The sequence below is a fragment of the Anomaloglossus baeobatrachus genome, chromosome 3, assembly GCF_048569485.1.
Source record: "Anomaloglossus baeobatrachus isolate aAnoBae1 chromosome 3, aAnoBae1.hap1, whole genome shotgun sequence".
Classification (NCBI taxonomy): domain Eukaryota; kingdom Metazoa; phylum Chordata; class Amphibia; order Anura; family Aromobatidae; genus Anomaloglossus; species Anomaloglossus baeobatrachus.
The window spans coordinates 175,353,447-175,375,147 of record NC_134355.1 but is presented as its reverse complement, the minus strand read 5'-3'; positions in this window follow the sequence as shown (position 1 = coordinate 175,375,147).

Sequence of the window (21,701 nt, the reverse complement as noted above, 5' to 3'; positions counted from 1 at the left end):
TATATAATTATTATAAGGACCGTGCTATTGGATTTGTATATGTACGTGATACTAATTGGAGTACCTTGTATGCACAGGTACTAGAGTCCTCCCTTTGAATATTTCATACAAGTTGCAGGAATGTGCAGCCTTATGTAATGAATTGTATTGACAGAACCGCTGTATGTATATTTTGGCGTATGATTTTTCTGCCCACACTCACACTTGTTGTATTTATATGAAAAATACATAATAAAATATTAATAAAAAGTACATTGTACTGTAATTCCTGTCTATTGGTCTTTTGGGCTTTTATGATCGCTTTTTTCTCCTCCTTTTTCTCTAACATGTCCTGCGATTTTTGCCCATAATCATTTAAGTCCTATTTATCATGATTGACCCTATTCTAAGTGTCTTAATATGAATAATACATCACAACTTGCTCTTTTTTATAAAAAAGGTACAGGGAGTGGACTGCTGAGGACTGGGGTAAAGTCATTTTCTCAGATGAATCCCCTTTTCGATTGTTTGGGACATCTGGAAAACAGCTTATTAGGAGAAGAGGTGAGCGCTACCACCAGTCTTGTCTCATGCCAACTGTTAAGCATCCTGAAACGATTCATGTGTGGGGTTGCTTCTCAGCCAAGGGAATCGGCTCACTCACAGTCTTGCCTAAAAACACAGCCATGAATAAAGAATGGTACCAGAATGTCCTCCAAGAGCAACTTCTCCCAACTGTCCAAGAGCAGTTTGGCGCCCAACAATGCCTTTTTCAGCATGATGGAGCACCTTGCCATAAAGCAAAGGTGATCACTAAATGGCTCATGGAACAAAACATAGAGATTTTGGGTCCATGGCCTGGAAACTCCCCAGATCTTAATCCCATTGAGAACTTGTGGGCAATCATCAAGAGACGGGTGGACAAACAAAAACCAACAAATTCTGGCAAAATGCAAGCATTGCTTATGCAAGAATGGACAGCTATCAGTCAGGATTTGGTCCAGAAGTTGATTGAGAGCATGCCAGGGAGAATTGCAGAGGTCCTGAAGAAGAAGGGTCAACACTGCAAATATTGACTTGCTGCATTAACTCATTCTAACTGTCAATATAACCTTTTGGTACTCATAATATGATTGCAATTATATTTCTGTATGTGATGTAAACATCAGACAAACACAATTAAAAACCAGAGGGCAACAGATCATGTGAAAATATAATTTTGGTGTCATTCTCAAAACCTTTGTCCATGACTGTAGTGTACTGGAAAACGGGGACAAAAGTGTGATGAAATTGGAAAAAAAGTGCAATTTCAATATAGTTTTTTGTTTATTTTATCTATCATGTTCACTATATGGTAATACTGACCTCCAGGTCAGTACAAGTATGTAGATACCAAACGTGTAGGTTTCTTTCAAATTAAGTAGTGAAAACAAATTCAGGAGTTTGAGACCCGTTAAGCTTTTTTATTTTTCAGGATCCTGGGCTAAGTGATGGTGTATTATTTGTTCCCTGAGCTGACGTTTTTACTGATACTATTTTGGATAGATGGAATATTTTGATCGCCTCTAACTGTATTTTATTGCAATGTTGCTGCCACCCAAAAAACTTAATTGAGGTGTTTTTAATATTTTTTTTCGTTACGCTGTTTATTGATCAAATTAACTTACTTTATATTTTAATAGATTGGACATTTCCGATCCCAGCTATACCAAATATGTGATTTTTTGTATTGCTTTACTTTCAATGGGGCAAAAAAAGTTTTCACTTTTCATTTAATTTACTAGACCCCTTAGGTTACTTGAAGCTGCAATCTTCTGATCGCTTGCACTGTACAGAGTGGTGAATTTGTGTCACCCAGGGTTATGGGGTACTCTGTCCTGGGCGGTGTATACCTGAGGAATGTCACTTTAGTGGCCGTTGCCCAGTCCCGTGTCCTGTGTTGTTTCTGAAAAGGGGAATATTTACAGGGGATTAGAATAGTGTTCACACATGACGCCACTTGCGGTGTTGCGGCTATATAGATGGAGCCGCCGCTGCACAATGTTCACTACTGGGGCTCGTGTTATTGGCAGCCTGGATGTTAGGTCCTCCACAAGCAGGGCTGGGCCCCAGAGGGTAGGTGATGTGATGGGTGTTGGAAGAAGGTAGTCCACACAAGGGGTTCAGTGCAACTGGTTCTTTACTCACTTTCTGGTGGTAACTGATCACCCGAGGCCGGCTGGTTTCACCTTCAGGTCCCCTTAGTCCCAGTGCCAGTTTAGTAATCCGGTGCCTTCTTCCCCTGCACCTGTCTCTAGCTGATGGGTCCCCGTGGCGTAGAGCAGTTGGAGGTCCCCGTCTGGTGGTCTTCCACTGCAGTCCGTATGATGGTAGCGTGAACCCTGTGGGAATGGAGTCTCTGGTCCTGTCCCCGGTTCTCCCTTTGCTACTGAGTCCCGGACTTCAAGGTCAGTGAGGTCCTGGATGGTCCCCTCACTGTGCAGGTGTTATCAAGCCTGCATGGAGCTTCTGCCTGACCTAGGGTCCTGTACCCTGTTGGTGCGTAGTTCCGGGAGTACTCTACCGTACTCCACCAGCAACTAACCTCCTGGGCACCAGGTAACTGTTCACTCCTAGTCAGTGTGTCTGCTCACGTCCACTCTCACTGTCTGACTCCGACTAACTACTGTCCACTGTCTGCCCCTCCCACCTGGTCAACTAGTGGACTGGCTCCACCTCTAGGCGACCATCCATTGGTCTGACCCTAGCCTTGTACCATTCTATGGAGGAGTGTTTTGGAAAATTGGGATTTTCTGGAGTGTTTGTGTGTTACTGGCACTGGTCTTCTGGGTCCCTAGGGGGTAGGCCTTGCATCCTGGTGAGGATACAGTACCTTGTAGCTCCCTGATGGCTTCAGGGGTGCTACACATCAGCTGGCATTCACAGAAAGTTCTGCATGACAGACACAGGGGTCATCATCTCACCCCTGGATGTCGTGACAACTCATCGGTGCCCCACAGTAACATCATGGGGTTGCCTATGGGAGCAGGTAATGACGCACCCCCTGATGGCACATGTTAAATACTGCTGTCAGAGGATGACAAGTGGATTTAACTGGTTAACAACCGCGGGAGATCTCCGATCCACTAGCGCCTGTTAGAGGCACGTGTTGGCTGATCGGATCAGCTAACATGTGCAGGGAAAGATGCAAGGGACACTACATATGACGTCAATATATGTCATAGGTCATGAAGGGGTAAATTAAATCTCCATATGTTTGGAGAGATATGGGTCTTTTTATTCAGAGCCAATCTATATGGCCTTTTCCATTTGGCAGAGCTTACAGACACAACCCCAGAGAATCCTGTGAATATCACTCCTTTACTAAAGAGCTTTAAAATAGCACTAAAAAACCCCACATATTCCTGTAAAGTATGGCTAGTTTAAAAAAATAAAGAAAGAAATATAATACTCAAATGAGTAGTGGGAATAAAATAAGAGCAAAAACTGACAACTATTGACCTGGTGACAGGTTGTCTTAAAAACTGTGCCAAAAAAAACATCAAATTATAAAACTATTACAGCTTTACAAAATGTATTAATTGTAAAAATGATCAATTACGTAATGTTGGGGGTGTAATGAGGCTTGGACTGGCCCATAGGGGAACAGGAGAATCCCCCAGTGGGCCCCTGTGCTTGAGTGAGCCACTTACCCCCCAATATGAGCAGTATTTGGCTCCATTACATTATTCACTATGTTCAGAAAAAAGTAGCATCACATCAATCACTCAACAAACTACCCAATGCATTATTACATAGTAGGACAGATAAAGGTGTGAATGAGGCTCGCTGAACAGTGGGCCCCCAGAGTCAGTGTTACTGGTGGGCAATTGGCAGCTCAGTCCGACACTGAATGTAATAAACAGAAAACATTTTCTGGAGTTTTATCAATACAATTTTTTTCTCCAGGTCAAAAACAGGGACATTTAAAATGTTTGTCATACATATGTAAAAATTCCAGTTGAGGAAATCAATGGTGTAAAATGATAAATGAAGCTATACTTACCAGAATGAACCCCAATAACTCCAGTGCACACTGCTTAGTTGCTGTCTGCCGGCACCAGAAACATCTCGTTCTGAACGCCAAGGCCAGTCATACAGTATTTGGCTGATAACATGACATGTCATAGACTGTGCATTGGATGATGCGCTAATCCAATCCACTGACTGCTGCAGCCAATCACATTGGCAGTTAGGTAACCAAAGAATAGAATGTGAATTTTTTTTCTGATTAAAATATTATTCTTATTATTTATTATTATAGCGCCATTTATTCCATGGCGCTTTACAAGTGAAAGAGGGTATACGTACAACAATCATTAACAGTACAAAACAGACTGGTATAGGAGGAGATTGGACACTGCCCGAGAGGGCTCACAGTCTACAGGGAATGGGTGAGGGTACAATAGGTGAGGACAGAGCTGGTTGCGCGGTGGTGTACTGGACTGAGGGTTATTGTAGGTTGTAGGCTTGTTGGAAGAGATGGGTCTTGAGGTTCCTCTTGAAGCTTTCCATGGTAGGGGAGAGTCTGATATGCTGAGGTAGAGCGTTCCAGAGTATGGGGGAGGCCTAGGAGAAATCTTGTACGTGATTGTGGGAAGAGGAGATAAGAGAGGAGTAGAGAAGGAGATCTTGTGAGGCTCTGATGTTGCGTGCAGGTAGGTACCGGGAGACTAGGTCACAGATGTAAGGAGGAGACAGGTTGTGGATGGCTTTGTATGTCATGGTTAATGTTTTGAACTGGAGTCGTTGGGCGATGGGAAGCCAGTGAAGGGATTGGCAGAGTGGCGAGGCTGTGGAATAGCGAGGGGAGAAGTGGATTAAGCGGGCCGCAGAGTTTAGGATAGATTGGAGGGGTGCAAGAGTGTTGGAAGGGAGGCCAGAGAGCAGAAGGTTGCAGTAATCGAGGCGGGAGATGATGAGGGCATGCACTAATGTTTTTGCTGATTCTTGGTTAAGGAAAGTACGGATCCGGGAGATATTTTTGAGTTGTAGTCTGCATGAGGTGAAGAGGGCTTGGATGTGTGGCTTGAAGGATAGAGCAGAGTCGAGGGTTATTTCAAGGCAATGAGCTTGTGAGACTGGAGAGAGTGAGCAACCATCAAGTTTGATGGAAAGGCTTGTTGGAGGAAATGAGTGAGGAGGAGGAAAGACAATGAACTCTGTTTTGTCCATGTTAAGCTTTAGGAATCGTGCAGAGAAGAAGGATGAAATAGCAGACAGACATTGTGGAATTTTGGTTAGTATAGAGGTAATGTCAGGTGCAGAGAGGTAGATCTGTGTGTCATCGGCATAGAGATGATACTGAAAGCCGTGGGACTCTATGAGCTGTCCCAGGCCGAGGGTGTAGATGGAGAACAGCAGGGGTCCAAGAACTGAGCCTTAGGGGACACCTGTTTGGGTTGACACTTGTTTGCCTGTACCAAAAATCATGGCCAGAGATGGTATTTTTATATCCTTTACCGCCCTGTCGGACATGAGACCACTGCAACCAACAGACATTACAGATACCTGCAGGGGACCAGCAGCGCCAGAACAGGGAGCAGGAAGGCACATATGATATATTTTATTAGTTTAGGACATTTGGTATGTTTTTTTAAAAACATTTTTTTATTACAAGTGTGGAATCCCCCTTTAAAGCCCAAGTTTTAAAATAAAAAAAGCTTCCTGAGCTTATATAATGACTTCTATGCTATTTTACACCAACACTGCTTCTTTTCTGTACTCATCAATGCAAGCCTTATGGTCTGCAGTCAGGAGTTTACATTTAAGTCAAATATGTGAAGAATCTAAGCTCTGCCTCTGATCATCCATGCAGTATATCCCAGGTCTTTGATGGTTCGTACACAGTAAATTTTGCAAATCAACATACAAAGTAAATATTTTTTGTTATTAAATCCAAAGTAGGTTATAAGCCTTATCAGATTCTCAAGCATGCATCATATTTCTTAAACACACAATAAGCAGGAGATTAAAGAATTACTCATGTGGGAACCTTTCACGTGGTCTACACTACAAAACACTAAATGAAAAACATTATGTAGCAGACGGGATATAGGATGAGTAAGTAGTTGCCTGCTGTTGATCTGTCATTAATAAGTTGTACATTTTCCAGTATGGAAATATGGTGTAGAAAGACAAGTACCATTAGTAAGTATTGGAAATCAATGAAATATTTTTTAGTAAAACCAAACATTTGCATGTTTTCTTTGTTTACTTTTGGCTGCCATTAGACAACAGAAAGTATATATAAAGTCATGGCCGAAAGTGGTGTCACTTTTGAAATTGTTCCAGAAAATGAAGTATTTCTTCAAGAAAATTATTATAATTATACGTTTTGTTATAAACATGTTTACTTCTTTATATGTATTGGAATAACACAATAAAAAAACAAAGAAAAAAAGAAAGGGAAACTAGACAAAAATTCACACAAACCTCTAAAACATTGTTGACACCTTTCCAAAATTGTGAGTAACAACATTATTTCAAGCATGTGATGCTCATACAAACTCACCTGTTGCAAATAATATGTGTGGGCAATATAAAAATCACACTGGAAACCAGCTAAAAAGGGGAAAAGTTGACTATCTTTGCATTATGTGTCTGTGTGTGCCACACCAACCATGGAGAACAGAAAGAGGAGAAAAGAATTGAATGAGGACTTGAGAACCAAAATTGTTGAAAAATATCAATAATCTAAAGGTTACAAGTCTATCTCCAGAAATCTTAATGTTCCTTTGTCTACAGTGGGCAACATCATCAAAATGTTTACAACTGATGGCACTGTAGCTAATCTCTCTGGCTGTGGATGGCAGAGAAAAATTGATGAATGGTTGCAACACTGGATAGTGTGGATAGTGTATAAGCAATCAAGTTACAAGGAAAGTCCAGCAGACTCAGAATGCATCATTATAAGCGCAAACTATTTGTCCACTTTTGAATAAATGAAACTCTATAATTTCCATTATACTTGGTACTCATGTCAAATCGGGGCATCATGATGTTTGATTGAACAATGAACAGTGTCAAGCATGCTCACCCATCACTAGTAATAAACCATCTTTGTTTTCTTTTTGGGGAGTCTGGCTGCGCCTCATAACTGGCTCCCCCATCCCCAAAGCTGTATGATCTTCTGTAAGATGTTTACTCTGTACTGATGTCTTAAAATGTCATATTAGAGTAAAGTGTGGGCTACTGGACTCTTAGGGGCCCTTTGCACACTACGACATTGCAAGCCGATGCTGCGATGCCGATCGCGATAGTCCCCACCCCCGTCGCAGCTGCGATATCATGGTGATAGCTGCCGTAGCGAACATTATCACTATGGCAGCTTCACATGCACTCACCTGCCCTGCGACGTCGTTCTGGCCGACAAACCGCCTCCTTCCTAAGGGGTCGGGTCGTGCGGCGTCATAGCGACGTCACACGGCAGGTGGCCAATAGAAGCGGAGGGGCGGAGATGAGCTGGACGTAAACATCCCGGCCACCTCCTTCCTTCCACATAGCCGGCTGGGACGCTGGTAGGAGATATTCTTCGCTCCTGCGGCTTCACACACAGCGATGTGTGCTGCCGCAGGAACGAGGAACAACATCGTAACATCGGTCTTTCCCAAATCATGGGAATGTCCGACGCTACTCCGATGATACGATTACGACGCTTTTGTGCTCGTTAATCAAATAAAAAATGCTTTACACACTACGATTTCGACAGCGACGCTGGATGTGCGTCACTTTCGATTTGACCCTACCAACATCGCACCTGCGATGTCGTAGTGTGCAAAGTGCCCCTTATAGTCCATGTACAATGCAGAAGTAGTTAAGAAGTGATCAGGACCTTTGTATTAAATGTTTTATTATATAAGCAAATTACAATAATTTATAGGAGAACTTGGCAGCAATTTCCCTGTTGCACAAAGACAATTAATGATTTCATAGCACTAAAGATGAGCAGATCGGGCAAAATTAGAATTTGCCTTTTCACTCGAGATTTTGAATCCAATAATGTTTCACTTAGATTATTGGATGCAGCCTTTTTGAAGCAATCAAAGATTTTAGTTTAAGCAAAACAGCAGAGCTTAACCCCTTACGACCTAGGATGTACCGGTACATTCTAAATCATGAAGGGGTGATCACCAGCGGCTGCTGCAGTGAGCCAGTGGTGATCTCCACACATGTCTGCTGATTTTCAACAGCAGACATGGGTGCCTCGCAGGCGTGGGTGGATCTGTGATCCACCCACACCTGTTAAACCCTTAGATCATGCTGTATAAATGTGACAGCGCAATTTAAATGGCCATGGCAGGGAGATTGCCTTTCCCCGCCGCTATCGGAGGCCCTGTGACGCGATGAGTGAGCCAGTGGTTGCTATGGCAGCAACGGGTCATGTGATGACATATTCCTGTTACAGCCAGCAGTGCAGCGGCTCTAACAAGAATGCAGCATTTCTGCTGATCAGAGTTGTGCAGCTCTAGTCAAAAGAAATGAATGAGTGATCAGTTTGCTGATCCGTATAGCCCCCTAGGGTGACTAGTAAAATAAAAAAAAGTAAAAAAAAAGTTTTAAAACATTAACAAAATTAAAAAAAATAAAAGTTCAAATTACCTCCATTCGCCCTATTAAATATTAAAAGGTTAAAAAGATAAAAAGAATACACATATTTGGTATCGCTGGGTTAATAAATGTCTGATCTATCAAAATATAAACTCAATTAACCCGATCGGTAAACAGCGTAGCAGCAAAAAAAATCCAAACGCCAAAATTAAGTTTTTAGGTTGTCGTAAATTTTGTGCAAACTGCAATAACAGGTGATCAAAACAGCTTATCTGCACAGAAATAATACCATTTAAAACATCAGCCATTACTAAGCTTGATAGCCTGAAAAATGAGAACACTGTGGGTCGCAGAAAACGGTGCAAAAAGTGCACCACTTTTTTTGGACCAACTTCTGAATTTTATTTTAACCACTTAGATAAAAAAAAAACCTATACATGTTTAGTATCTACAAACTCATACCGACCTGAGACATCACATTGACACATCAGTTTTACCATACAGTGAACACGGTGGAAAAAAATATCCTCAAAATAATCGTGCAATCGCACTTTTTTGCAATATTTCCTCACTTGGAAAGTTTCAGCTGTTTTTTAGTACATAATATGGTAAAACTTATGATTTCATTTAAAAGTACAACTGGTTCAGCAAAAAACAAGCCCTCATATGGTAAGATTGATAGAACAATAAAAAGTTATGGCTCTTGGAAAAGGGGCATAAAATAGAAAAATGTAAAATTGGCCGGAAGAAGGGGTTAAAAAGCTTCCTCCGCCTATACCAAGCTTTCAGTGTGCATTTCTATACAGAGAAGCTGCTAATCACAAAGGGGGAGTCGGACTTGAGCTCAGACACTCCTCAGTCAGAATAATGATAAAGCTACTGAAGCTAAACTAACATTGCAGGTAAACAAAAATACTTTGTGATAAAAGACACATGGCTGAAAACTGTGTTAACCCTTGCAGCAACATGTCTTCAGAATACATAGCAAAAACATGCAGACAGATTACTTTAAATGAATAACTCCTTTCAGCCACAAAAGCTGTGTATGTTACTTAGAAGTATTTATATTTAGTGGCATTTCATATTTGCATCCTGAGATGACGTTTTTACTGATACCATTTCGGGGTAGAAGTGATATTTTGATTGCCTATTTTGCATTTTATTGCAATGTTGTGAAGGCAAAAAAATGAAATTTTCTGGCGTTTTTTTTTTTTATTTTTTCATTACGCTCTTTACCTTAGAAATTAATTTATTTTATATTTTGATAGATCGGACATTTCTGAACATAGCAATACCAAATATGCGTGTTTATTTTATTTTTTAATTTTCAATAGAGCTAAAGGGGGGTGATTTGAAATTTTGTATTTCTTTACTTTTCTCATATTCTCTATATCTTTTTTTTCCCACTTTTTATTGTTTTAGTCCCTTACTTGGAGCTGCATTCTTCCGATTGCTTCTGCTATACAGAGCAATGCATCATACTGACTTCCTATGAATGCCGGCTAGCAGGCAACGTTCAAAGGAAGCTTGCAATGACATTGATAGGGGTCGTTAGTTGACCACCGGCTCTCGTGATAACCCCTGGGCTTCCCACAATCACTTCACGAGGCAGCCAATGCGAGCTGGAAATGGCATGCTCCCCCCCTGAGTGTTAAATGCCCTCCAATCTGCCTGCCACTGTTAGAGCCACATTTCTGCTGATAAGGTCAACATGTCTGCGGACTTGACATGCAAGCCCGCTTCAAAGGGGGGGGACATGACCTTGGACGTGTCAGTATCTCCATGGTTGTGAAGGGGCTAAACACTTCACAAAATATAGATACAATATAATCAAGCATAAACAATAAGAAAAAGATCCTAACACATAAATACATTTCTTCTCTGTGCTGCCCTATAGATTAATTTATTTTCATATTCTCTTTTCGCTTAGAGTCCATCCATATTAGACAAATCATAAGATATCCCATTATTGTGTTCACATTGACTTTTAGTTCTGTTTTCCTGTGGTACTGCAACAAGTCAAAGTAGGAACTCCCAGCTCTCATTTAGGTCAATAGTAGAATGTGTAAAGCATGGAAGAACCACTTCTTCACGAGTAAGAGATTGTCAACTTACAACTAATCTTCTCTTTGTCTAGGACCTGCAGTGGCCGGATGAATATAGTCCATGTAGCAGAACACCACAGCTGCATTGATATATGGCCGCTAGTATCTACTGCAGATCAGCTCCTATAAAATGAATTGAAGATGATCTGCAGTACTATGGAGCGGCTACTAAATAGGGTCTTCCAGTTGGTGTTTCGCTTTGCCCACTGTTTTTATTTGGTTAATGGTGAAGCTGGTAACAACTGACTGGTATACGTGCTGGGTATGTTCACTGGTCTAATATTGATATCAAAGGTTCCTTTAACATTGAATTCTCTAACTAGAGATTTGAAAAAGGGCTTTTCTAATCCATACAACCCCCTTAATAAAATGTATTAGTTGGATATTACTTGTTTCTGGAAAAATGTGCATGCAAAGAATGTGGAAAGTTACAACTGGCCATAGCAACAACCAAAATACATAAAGAATAATATCTCAGATAATATGTTTCATTCAACATATATCAGGATTAAAAATGGTTAAGAGTCTTTGCTAATGTCCTAAATTTAGTAACAACTTTAAGCCAAGGATTTAAATTAAATGGAGAACAGAGGTTTATGTCATTATAATTGTTTGCACCCATGGGACGCAGCTATTTGAAACAGACTTGAGTGATCAGTGGTGTAAAGATAGATAAACTATTTAACGACATTTAACATCTGGCGGTATGCAGAAAAAGTAAGTAATTCTCCATGTTTTCACTATGTAATGCAAACATGCTGAGTGAAGCCTGAAGCAATTAAGTACTTGGACCAATTACCCTTACATTCTACTGCCGATCAAGATAGTACATCACTTGTTATGGCCAATTACATGACAAGCGCTGTTATGTCTTCCACATAAAGACACATTTCTTGTATCTAGCACCTGTATTTACAGTTGGCCATTAAAAGTTTTACTCCACTGCATTCCTTATCTAAGAGCAGGACAAAGTCTCTACTGGTTTTCAGACTCTGGATCTAAATAAGAATATTCAGTATTTATCCTCTGAAACAAGCAATATTTTAAAACTGATGAGTAATTAGACTGTGTATTAAAAAATTAAAACACGTTTTCTTATCTATTGATCAGACTTTATTTACATAATATCAGTAATAGCAAGATCTAATGATTTAATTTTTTTGTGACTTGCTTGTAATGATCTCAGCAATCACAACTCTAATCACTATCATTATGTTGTGTAGCAGTGACATGTTTTGTAGCATGACATACATGATACCAGATATTACAGCTAATATTAGTCACTGTGAGCTTTTTATTTTATATTCACTGCATTACTCAACGATAAAATAAAGATGGCACTTATGGGTATTTGTAACCTTAAGACTGCTTTACACGTTACAATTAATTGTGTGATCGCATTTGCGATCGCACCCGCCCCCATCGTTTGTGCGGCAATTTGTTGCCCGTGTCACACAATCCTGTAACCCCCCGTCACACGTACTTACCTTCCAAACGACCTCGCTGTGGGCGGCGAACATCCACTTCCTGAAGGGGGAGGGACGTTTGGCTTCACAGCGACGTCACACAGCGGCCGGCCAATAGATGTGGAGGGGCGGAGATGAGAGGGACGTAAACATCCCGCCCACCTCCTTCCTTCCACATTGCCGGCGGGATGCAGGTAAGCTGTGTTCATCGTTCCCGGGGTTTCACATGGAGCGATGTGTGCTGCCTCGGGAACATTGAACAACCGGACGCTCGATTTTTAGAAAATGAGCGACGTGTCAGCGATGAACGAGAAGGTGAGTATTTCTGCTCGTTCATAGCTGTCACATGCTACAATATCACTAACGATGCCGGATGTGCGTCACTTACGTCGTGACCCCGCCGTCATCTCGTTAGAAATATACAGGGCGGCATGGTGGCTCAGTGATTGGCACTGCAGTCTTGCAGCGCTGGGGTCCTGGGTTCAAATCCAACCAAGGACACCATCTGCAAGGAGTTTGTATGTTCTCCCCGTGTTTGCGTGGGTTTCCTCCGGGTACTCCGGTTTCCTCCCACACTCCAAAAGACATACAGATAGGGACTGTAGATTGTGAGCCCCATTGGGGACAGTGTTGCCAATGTATGTAAAGTGCTGTGGAATTAATAGCGCTATATAAATGAATAAAATTATAAAAAAAATATTATTATTATATATCGTAGCGCGTAAAGCCCGCTTTAGTCTCCTAGTAATTCCTTAGTGGGGTTCTCCAAAAATTTGATAAAATGGTGTCCCTGGAAAAATTAAAACTGAAGCGTCCTAGTCATGTGTCAGTACAGGCTGCAGACTGAAAATATATAGCTCCCAAGAGCTGTGTGTCAACTTACAAAAGCTGTATCACACATATCTCAGTCAGGCTGTTATATGTAAAGCAAGCTATATCTTCCTTGCTGAGCACAACGGGAAGCAGAGTGAGGCTGGGGGTTATCCAGGATCTCTAGGTTCATTCTCCCAAATGTTTACATGTTTTGCAGTTGGGCGCAGTCAATCTCCATGCACTGCTAAAAAGCTGTTAGACTGACAGAGGAGGAGGATGATGATAGAGATCTCCTCATCAAGCACAACATGGATTAAAATATTTCTTCATACATCACAGTTTGAATCTGAATGAGGCATGCCTTACAGCCTTTGGAGCTAAATACCGTATATATGCAATATTCAGCCCATACTGACACACGACTATGACAGGCTGCAGTTTGAATTATATCAGGGATGCTATTTTATCTCATTCTTAGAGAATCCCTTTAGAATATGAAACCATGAATTTATGTGCAACTCAAAAGGAGATAGAGGTTTAGAAACACAAGAGGAAACTTTTCCTTAGGTGTAATCATATCTAAAAATGTATATGTCAGCTTTTAATCATTAACTTGATTATCTTCTCAGACACAGACATGACATTTCATCAATATAGCCTACTAGATTTTGGGGTTCTTATAACCCATAGAAAATACCTCTAGGGCCCAGTGATTAGCTTCAAAACCAGCTTCAAATACTCCTGTCTTTTCTGCAGTCTGTCTTTGGTGTTACTTTTAGATTTGATCTATGAAAATCTGTAAAACAATTTATGTAAAGTTTAATGGAAGAATTTATAATGTGAACTGAATACATCTGTGTGTACTGAGTTTTCTTCAGGAGCAGCCACATGTAGCCTCTATTACAGTGTCACAGAAAGTAGGAAAGTATCATCTCCCATCTGTGGTCTGGTCCTGCAAAGACACAACCATATTCAATCTGCAAGCAGCGCATGTGATAGGGGCTGTCCAGCCACTGAGATTAAGGTAGTTGGGACCTGTACTTCTAGCAAGTCTAGTGTGCCGCCCCCATGGAAGCAGCCGAGCTCCTCGGATCTGGGTTCGCTGTGGCTCGAACGTCTCCGGACCCGGGGTCGTGCTGCAACTCAAATGAAAGGGGAGTATGTACAGAGGAATTTGGATACAGTTTGTGATGCCACCCGTGGTGTACGGTATTTGGGAGTACCGCCGCTGCCGTTGGGAGTACCCGGAGTGATGAAGTGGAGCAGCCAGGTGTCGTAGCCCACCACGGGTAGGGGGAATGCCCCGGGACTCAGTGTGGGAAGCCGTGGGATGCAGGGGTCACTCTCGTACTCACTTAGTCCATAAGCAAACGCTGACAACCAGGTAAACCAATTCTCTGGGTATCGCTGCCGCTGAGGGGAGCTCGTTCAGGTCCTGTCCCCTTTATTGTTGCATGGTGATCCGTGACCTGCCTCCTGGCACTAAGTTTAACTTCAACGTGGTGGCCCAGTAGTCTGAAACTTGCCGGGCCCCGCTCCCCACTGTTGCTAAGTGTAGGAGCTTGCTCTCAGGGCTCACGCTTGGGTTTTTCTGGACCATTTTGGATTGGAAAGTCCTATCCCCCTCATTGTGCTAATGCCCCGATTCTGGATTGGGTGGGAACAAATCATAAAGGCTCCGTTCTCCTCAGGTGAATTGTCAGGTTACCTGAAGCTACTCCCGGACCTAGGGTCCGAGTACCCCGTCGTGCTTTTGGTCCCGGACCGGGGACAATGCTAGGCTGCTGACTGTCCTCCTCAACAGATCCAGGCACCTTGCCACAATCCCCTGCGACCAGGGGTCCGACTCCTCTAGGTCCAGACCACCGTCTGCAACCTAGAGAGCTTCTCTTGGGAGCCATCGCTCCCGACCTCCTCTCACCCTCTTCACTCTCTGACTGACTACTACTCACTGACTACACTCCTCTCCTCCCCTCCCTGACCCCCCAGGTGGGCGACTCTATTCCACTCAAGCCGTCCACTGGTGTGCCTGGTGGGTGTGGTGCAGGGTGTATCTAGGATTTGATTTGCTGTTGGAGGCAACACTATTTAGATTGGGACGCAGAACCATGAGGGACTTGGAATACTGCACGGAAGGACAGTTTGTGCAGTACCCTGTGATGACCTGATAGTCCAGGGGCGTCACACTAGCAGTATGAGTTTTTGTGCTGTTTAGATAAAGGAATCAGCTAACTGTCTTTTCCAATGGGACAGCACCACACCCAATTAATACTTCCAGATTACTTTTGGAAGCTGCCAGATATAGTTTTACCTGACTAGTAGAGATGAGCCACACCCCTAGAGTTTGAGCTCGGTTCCGTTCGTCGAATGGAGGCTCCATTCGACGAACGTTCAACGAACTGTTCGACAAACCACTCGAACCCCATTGAAAACAATGGGAGGCAAACACATAAAAACACATTATACATGTACACATACAGTTAATAAACATTGCCATAACACAGGTCCCCGCGACGCGTCCTGCACTCTGTCTCCCGCCGCTTTTCCTTCCAATAATCGCTGCATCCTCCCGCTAACCAGCACTGATGATAGGACCTATCGTGACGTCAAAATAGCATGTGACCAGTGACGTGTGTATTATCTCATTGGCTACAGACTGGTCACATGGCTAGACGTCATGCTAGGTCCTGTCGGTGCATCTCTCCGGTACGCGGTGATCGTTCCAGCATCTCCGTGTGCCGGCGAAATGCTCTGGCACATGGTCGGCTTCCCCGTTCTTGCATGTGGGCGCTCTTTACAGAGTCAGCCACATGCAAGGACTGGCTGCCACAGTCGGTGAATTGCGGCACCGGGAATCACGTGATTGGAGCACCATTGCTATGGTAACCCGCCTGTCAGCGGTGACGTCAGCGCTTACAGCCCGCAGCTTCTGCTCACTCACTGAGTGATTAGACTGCACGGAGCAGCAGTGTCTTCCTCCCATGCAGTGCTGTCTGATGTAGCAGAGCTGCATGGGTTGAAGGAGAAAGAAGACAGAAGACCAGGATCGTGGAGGGCTGACAGGGAGTAATAAACATGGAGTCTCTAAGTGTGTCTGTGTATTTATTTCTTTTAAAGTATTTTTTCTCTGTGTGGTGTCTTTTTTTTAACCCTTTATTGGAGATTCTTAATGGCCGGGTCAAACTTGCCTGACATTAAGAATATCTGGCTTAATACTGTCTTGTAAAACAAAGCTAGTATTAACTCATTATTACCCAGCAAGCCACCTGGCTTCAGGGCTGCTGGAAGAGTTAGATACAGCGCCAGATGATGGCGCTTCTATGAAAGCGCCATTTTCTGAGGCGGTTGCAGACTGCAATTCGCAGCAGAGGGGCCCAGAAAGCTCGGGGTAACCTCTGCTGCGGATTCCAATCCCCAGCTGCCTAGTTGTACTTGGCTGGACACAAAAATGGGGCGAAGCCCATGTCGGGTTTTTTTTTAATTATTTCATGAAATTCATGAAATAATTAAAAAAAGGGCTTCCCTATATTTGGAGTTCCCAGCCGGGTACAAATAGGCAGCTGGGAGTTGGGGGCAGCCATACCTGCCTGCTGTACCTGGCTAGCATACAAAAATATGGCGAAGCCCACGTCATTTTTTTTTTAGTTTTTTGGCAAAAAAAATAAAAAATGCTTCCCTGAATTTTCCATTGCCAGTGAAGGTAACACCAAGCAGTGGGGGTTAGCAGTCAGTAGTTGCTTGGATTACCCTTAGCTAGCAATACAAAAAATGCAGCGGGAGCCCATATATATTTTTTTTAATTATTTATTTAAAGAACTAAAAAAAAATGGGCTTCCCTGTATTTTGATTGCCTGACATCACAGAACTGTAAAAATAAATCATTAAAAAAAGTGACGTAGCGCTCCTCGGTAGTTTTGATTCTCAGTGCAGATAAAGCAGACAGCTACGGGTTGCAACCCCCATCTGCCTGGCGTTACCTTGGCTGGCAATCAAAATACAGGGAAGCCCATTAATTTTTTTTATTTAAAAAATTGTTAAAAAAAAAAAAATGACGTAGGGTCCCCCCATTTTTGATAGCCAGCTAGGGTAAAGCAGACGGCTGTAGCCTGAAAACCACAGCTGGCAGCTTTACCATGGTTGGTGATCCAATGTGGAGGTCACCCCAGGCTCTTTTTTATAATTATTTTATAAATAATAATAATTACAAAACAAAAAGTAGGGTCCCCCCCAAATTGGATCACCAGCCAAGGTAAAGCGGACAGCTGTAGTCTGGTATTCTCAGGGTGGGAAGGTCCATAATTATTGGCCCTTCACAGTCTAAAAATAGCAGGCCGCAGGCACCCCAGAAGTGGCGCATTTACTAGATGCGCCAATCCTGGCGCTTCACCCTAGCTCATGACGTGCCCTGGTGCAGTGACAAACGGAGTAATAAATGGGGTTGATACTAGCTGTAAGGTCACCTGACATCAAGCCCAGCAGTTTGTGATGTCATGGCGTCTATCAGATACCCGACATCACAAACTGTCAGTACTAACAAAAAAAATAGACAAAAATAATGTATTTGAAAAAACACTCCCCAAAACATTCCCTCTTTCATCAATTTATTGTAAGAAAAAAAAAATAAGGGAGTCCCACGACGACTCTGGACCGTCTAGGATATTGAGGGACATGCTCAGGGAATGTATCCCCCATTTTCTAGAAGTGCAGACCCTCCATGTGAGGAGTGTGGGTGCAATGAATCTGCACCCACTCTCCCCGGATCCACAGCAGCAGAGTCCATGCCGTAACTGTTGCTACCAAAGCTGCAATGCCCTGCTCATGAGGTAAGGGCATGCCTAACTATACTAAATTTGCTAATAAAGGTATGTCCTAATATTATTACTATTCCACCTACTATATATTGGGGATAGGATCTTGGAGATGGAATACGTTATCCAGCTGAATGAATACTAAACAACAGAGCTCGCTTTTTAGATATGTTTTCTTGTGGCGTATATCGGACTCTCATGTTTGGTAGTCGTTCAGCAGGGCAACTATAAAATCAAATACCTCCATTTGGAAATGTAGTATAGTTCTCCTGATCAACTATGTTCCTTACCTCATGAGCAGGGCATTGCAGTAGTTTACAGATGCATGGTTACCACCACTCACTGTGTCTGAACACAGGAAGCTGAGCTGACAGAAGCTCTGTGTATGCGGCAGCATCTATTGTGAAGGAGGGGGCCGCAGGGGAATCAACACTGCACAGGTACCGTGGGACACCGGGGAACACCGGTGGTGTTGTAGGGGCTGACCTAGCAGGGTCTGGGGAGGAGTTTTCTGTCACATGTGTCATGGCACATGCGACAGAAGTCAGAGGAGTAGCGTGAATGCGGCCGACGCACTGTTGTGCGCACGGCGATGTTGGATTTCCGGGAGGGGGTCAGGGGAGAAGATTTATCTCCCATCTGACATGTTTGTTCATGCCAGATGGGAGATAAATAATTTTTTACCGGCGCTGTCATTTACTGTAACGTGATCATCGGTATGCGGTGTATACCGGTGATCACGAGAGCTGGGACCGGAAAAACTGGCCTGAATCATGATCTCCAGGGTCTCAGCTACCCCCTGAAACCCTGGAGATTTTCTGATGCTGGGGGGCGCTATTTACTTATTTCTGCCTGCTGTTTATAAACGGCAGATCAGAATAAGGCTACATTCACACGACCGATCCGTTTTTGCGGTCCGCAAAAAACGGTCCTTTTTTTTCACGGATGCATCCATGTGGCATCCTTTTCTGTTCCGTATATGGTCCGTATGTCATACGTTTGTCATCCGTGTGCCTTCCATTTTTTTGCGTACTGCAAAAAAACTGAAGGAGGGAAAATACATAAATTTACCCAGGATCCATAGCTTCAACCTACATGAGGCGGTCACATGTTCACTCCAGTGCCATTTTCTACTGCTTTTCACAGCGTAGAGCGCTCTGGTGATTTTCCTGTGCTTATACACTTCATATCAGTCTTTTCTGTCATTATAATGGCAGAAAGACACATAATGTCCCACTCTCCTAAATTTTGTAATTTTGCACACTTTGGTGCCTTTCATGTGGCACTAAGGGGTGCTTAGCCTTGTATGTAGCCAAAAAAATAAATAAATTAAAAAAAAAAAATGACGTAGGGTTCCCCCTATTTTTGATAGCCAGCTAGGGTAAAGCAGACGGCTGCAGCCTGTAGACCACAGCTGGCAGCTTCACCGTGGCTGGTAATCCAAACTGAGGGCACCCCACTCTGTTATTTTAAATTAAATAAATAATTTAAAAAAACAACCCGTGGGGGTCCCCCCAAAATTGGATCACCAGCCAAGTTAAAGCAGACAGCTGGGGTCTGATATTCTCAGACTAGGGAGGTCCATGGTTATTGGACTTTCTCCAGCCTAAAAATAGCAGGCCGCTGTCGCCCCAGAAGTGGCACATCCATTAGATGCGCCAATCCTGGTGCTTCGCTCCAGCTCATCCTGTTGCCCTGGTGCGATGGCAAACAGGGTAATATATGGGGTTAATACAAGATGTGTAATGTCACCTGGCATCAAGCCCTGGGGTTCGTGATGTCAGGCGTCTATCAGATACCCATCATCACCAACCCAGTCAGTAATAAAAAAAAATAGACGACAAACACATACTTATTTGAAAAAACACTCCCCAAAACATTCCCTCTTTCACCAATTTATTAGAAAGAAAAACAAATCCAGGTCTTTTGTAATCCAAGGGGGTCCCATGATGATCCATACCATAGTCAATGTCCCAGTCAATGAAAAACAGAATGTTCCATATTGGCTGGGAGAGCAATGCAGTGAGCTAACATCAATAGGTCAGCCCAGGTCACTGCAGGGCATGACAAGTGCTGCTGTCAGGAGGATAGCAGGTGCATTACCTGCGGTGATCGCTGCAGTCCTGATAGCAGCGCTGTCACTGAGTTCAATGACCGCCGCCTTCACAACCAAGTATCGCGGGTGCCTGTGACGTCACCGCTAGTGACAGTCTCGGGTCGGCAGCGAGAGGAGATGTGACTAGCGGCGGCCATGGAGGACAGTGACAGCGCTGACGTTGGGAGGGCAGGACTTCATCACCGCAGGTAAGGAACTTCACTAACCTATTGACGGCAGCGCTTGTCATCCCCGCGGCTGCTGTCACTGCAGTGTGGGCAGCTGCAGACACCGTACAGTGCGGGCAGCGGCGGACACTGCAGTGTGGGCAGCTGCGGACACCGTACAGTGCGGGCATATGCTGACACTGCAATGTGGGCAGCTGTGGACACCGTACAGTGCGGGCAGCTGCGGACACACTACAGTGGGGGCATAGGCTGACACTGCAGTGTGGGCAGCTGCAGACACCGCACAGTGCAGGCAGCTGCGGACACTGCTGAGCGGGCAGCCGCGGGGCTGGAGCTGGAGTGGGACACAGACTGCAGCAGCATCCGACGGAAGTCACACGGCAGTGCTTCTGTGTGGCTTTCGGGGATTTTTGCACACGTAGCCAGGGTACACATCGGGTTACTAAGCAAAGCACTTTGCTTGGATACCCGATAATTAACCCTGGTTACCAACTTCCCGCAGGCCACCAGTGATGGCTCCCTGCACACGTAGCTGTAAAAAGCCACGCTTTTGGTGATCAAACCGTTCTTGAACGTAACTCGAATTGCCGAACTTTTAGCAAATCGTTCGAGTTCGCCGAATGACTCAAACACCCCCCAAAATCACTCGAACATGAAATTGGTGAACCTTGAACCTCGAACATTGCTCATCTCTACTGACTAGCTCACATCCCTTTCTCACAATTCCTGTTGTTCTTGTGTTTTTAACCGATACTGACCTAGGCCCCTGTTTCCTGATTATTTTTCAATCTTCCTATATTGTACCTTGACTGTCCTCTTTGTTTTGACTCAGTTACCTGGCTATTCCTGCCACCCAGTACCATTGCCAGCAGTCAACTCCATGGCTCCAACCCAGGGGTCCCTGTGAAAGTCCAGATCCCTGTACAGTGGTTAAGGAGTGAAAGCCAGAATAACCTTAGGCTCTGGCAAATGGAGTGGTTTGTGTTAAGCCCGTCTGTGATAGCCATTTTTAGAGCTGGCAGGTGCCATGTTAAAGTATATTTTGTCACACATAACGGATTTTCTTCAAGTGGTGTTGGATCAGATGCAAGACCTGGCCCAGTTAATCACCAAATTGATGTCTATGTTGTTCCAAAATAACATAAAAACAATCAAGATGATTGTCAGGTAGAGTTTACCACAGGGAAAACTATAGGGACTTACAGGCTAAATTTCCGTAATATATATTTTTCCCTAAATTGTTTAATCCCTTCTTGTGTGCTTATGGTCTAATTCCCTATTTGTCTGGTGGTACCATAACATATGGGGGAGTTTGATTGTCTTGGACTATGCATATTTACAATGCATATTAGGGATGATCGAATACCAAAATATCCAATTTGACGAATATCCGACGAATAGGTCGCCGTTATTTGACTATTCGCAAATATTCGATGCCCAATGTAAGTCTATGGGAAACCCGAATAATTTCACGTTTCACCGAGTGGAAGCGGGATGGGAGCAGGAGCGAGAGATAGAATGGGAGCGGGAGAGAGAGCGGGAGTGGTGGGAGAGAGAGTGGGAGCGAGAGCGGGGGCGAGCGAGCGAGAGAGAAAGAAAAAAAAAGTATGCATCCTCACTTTTCTGCAGACTCATGGTAGACGTCAAAACACTCCAGG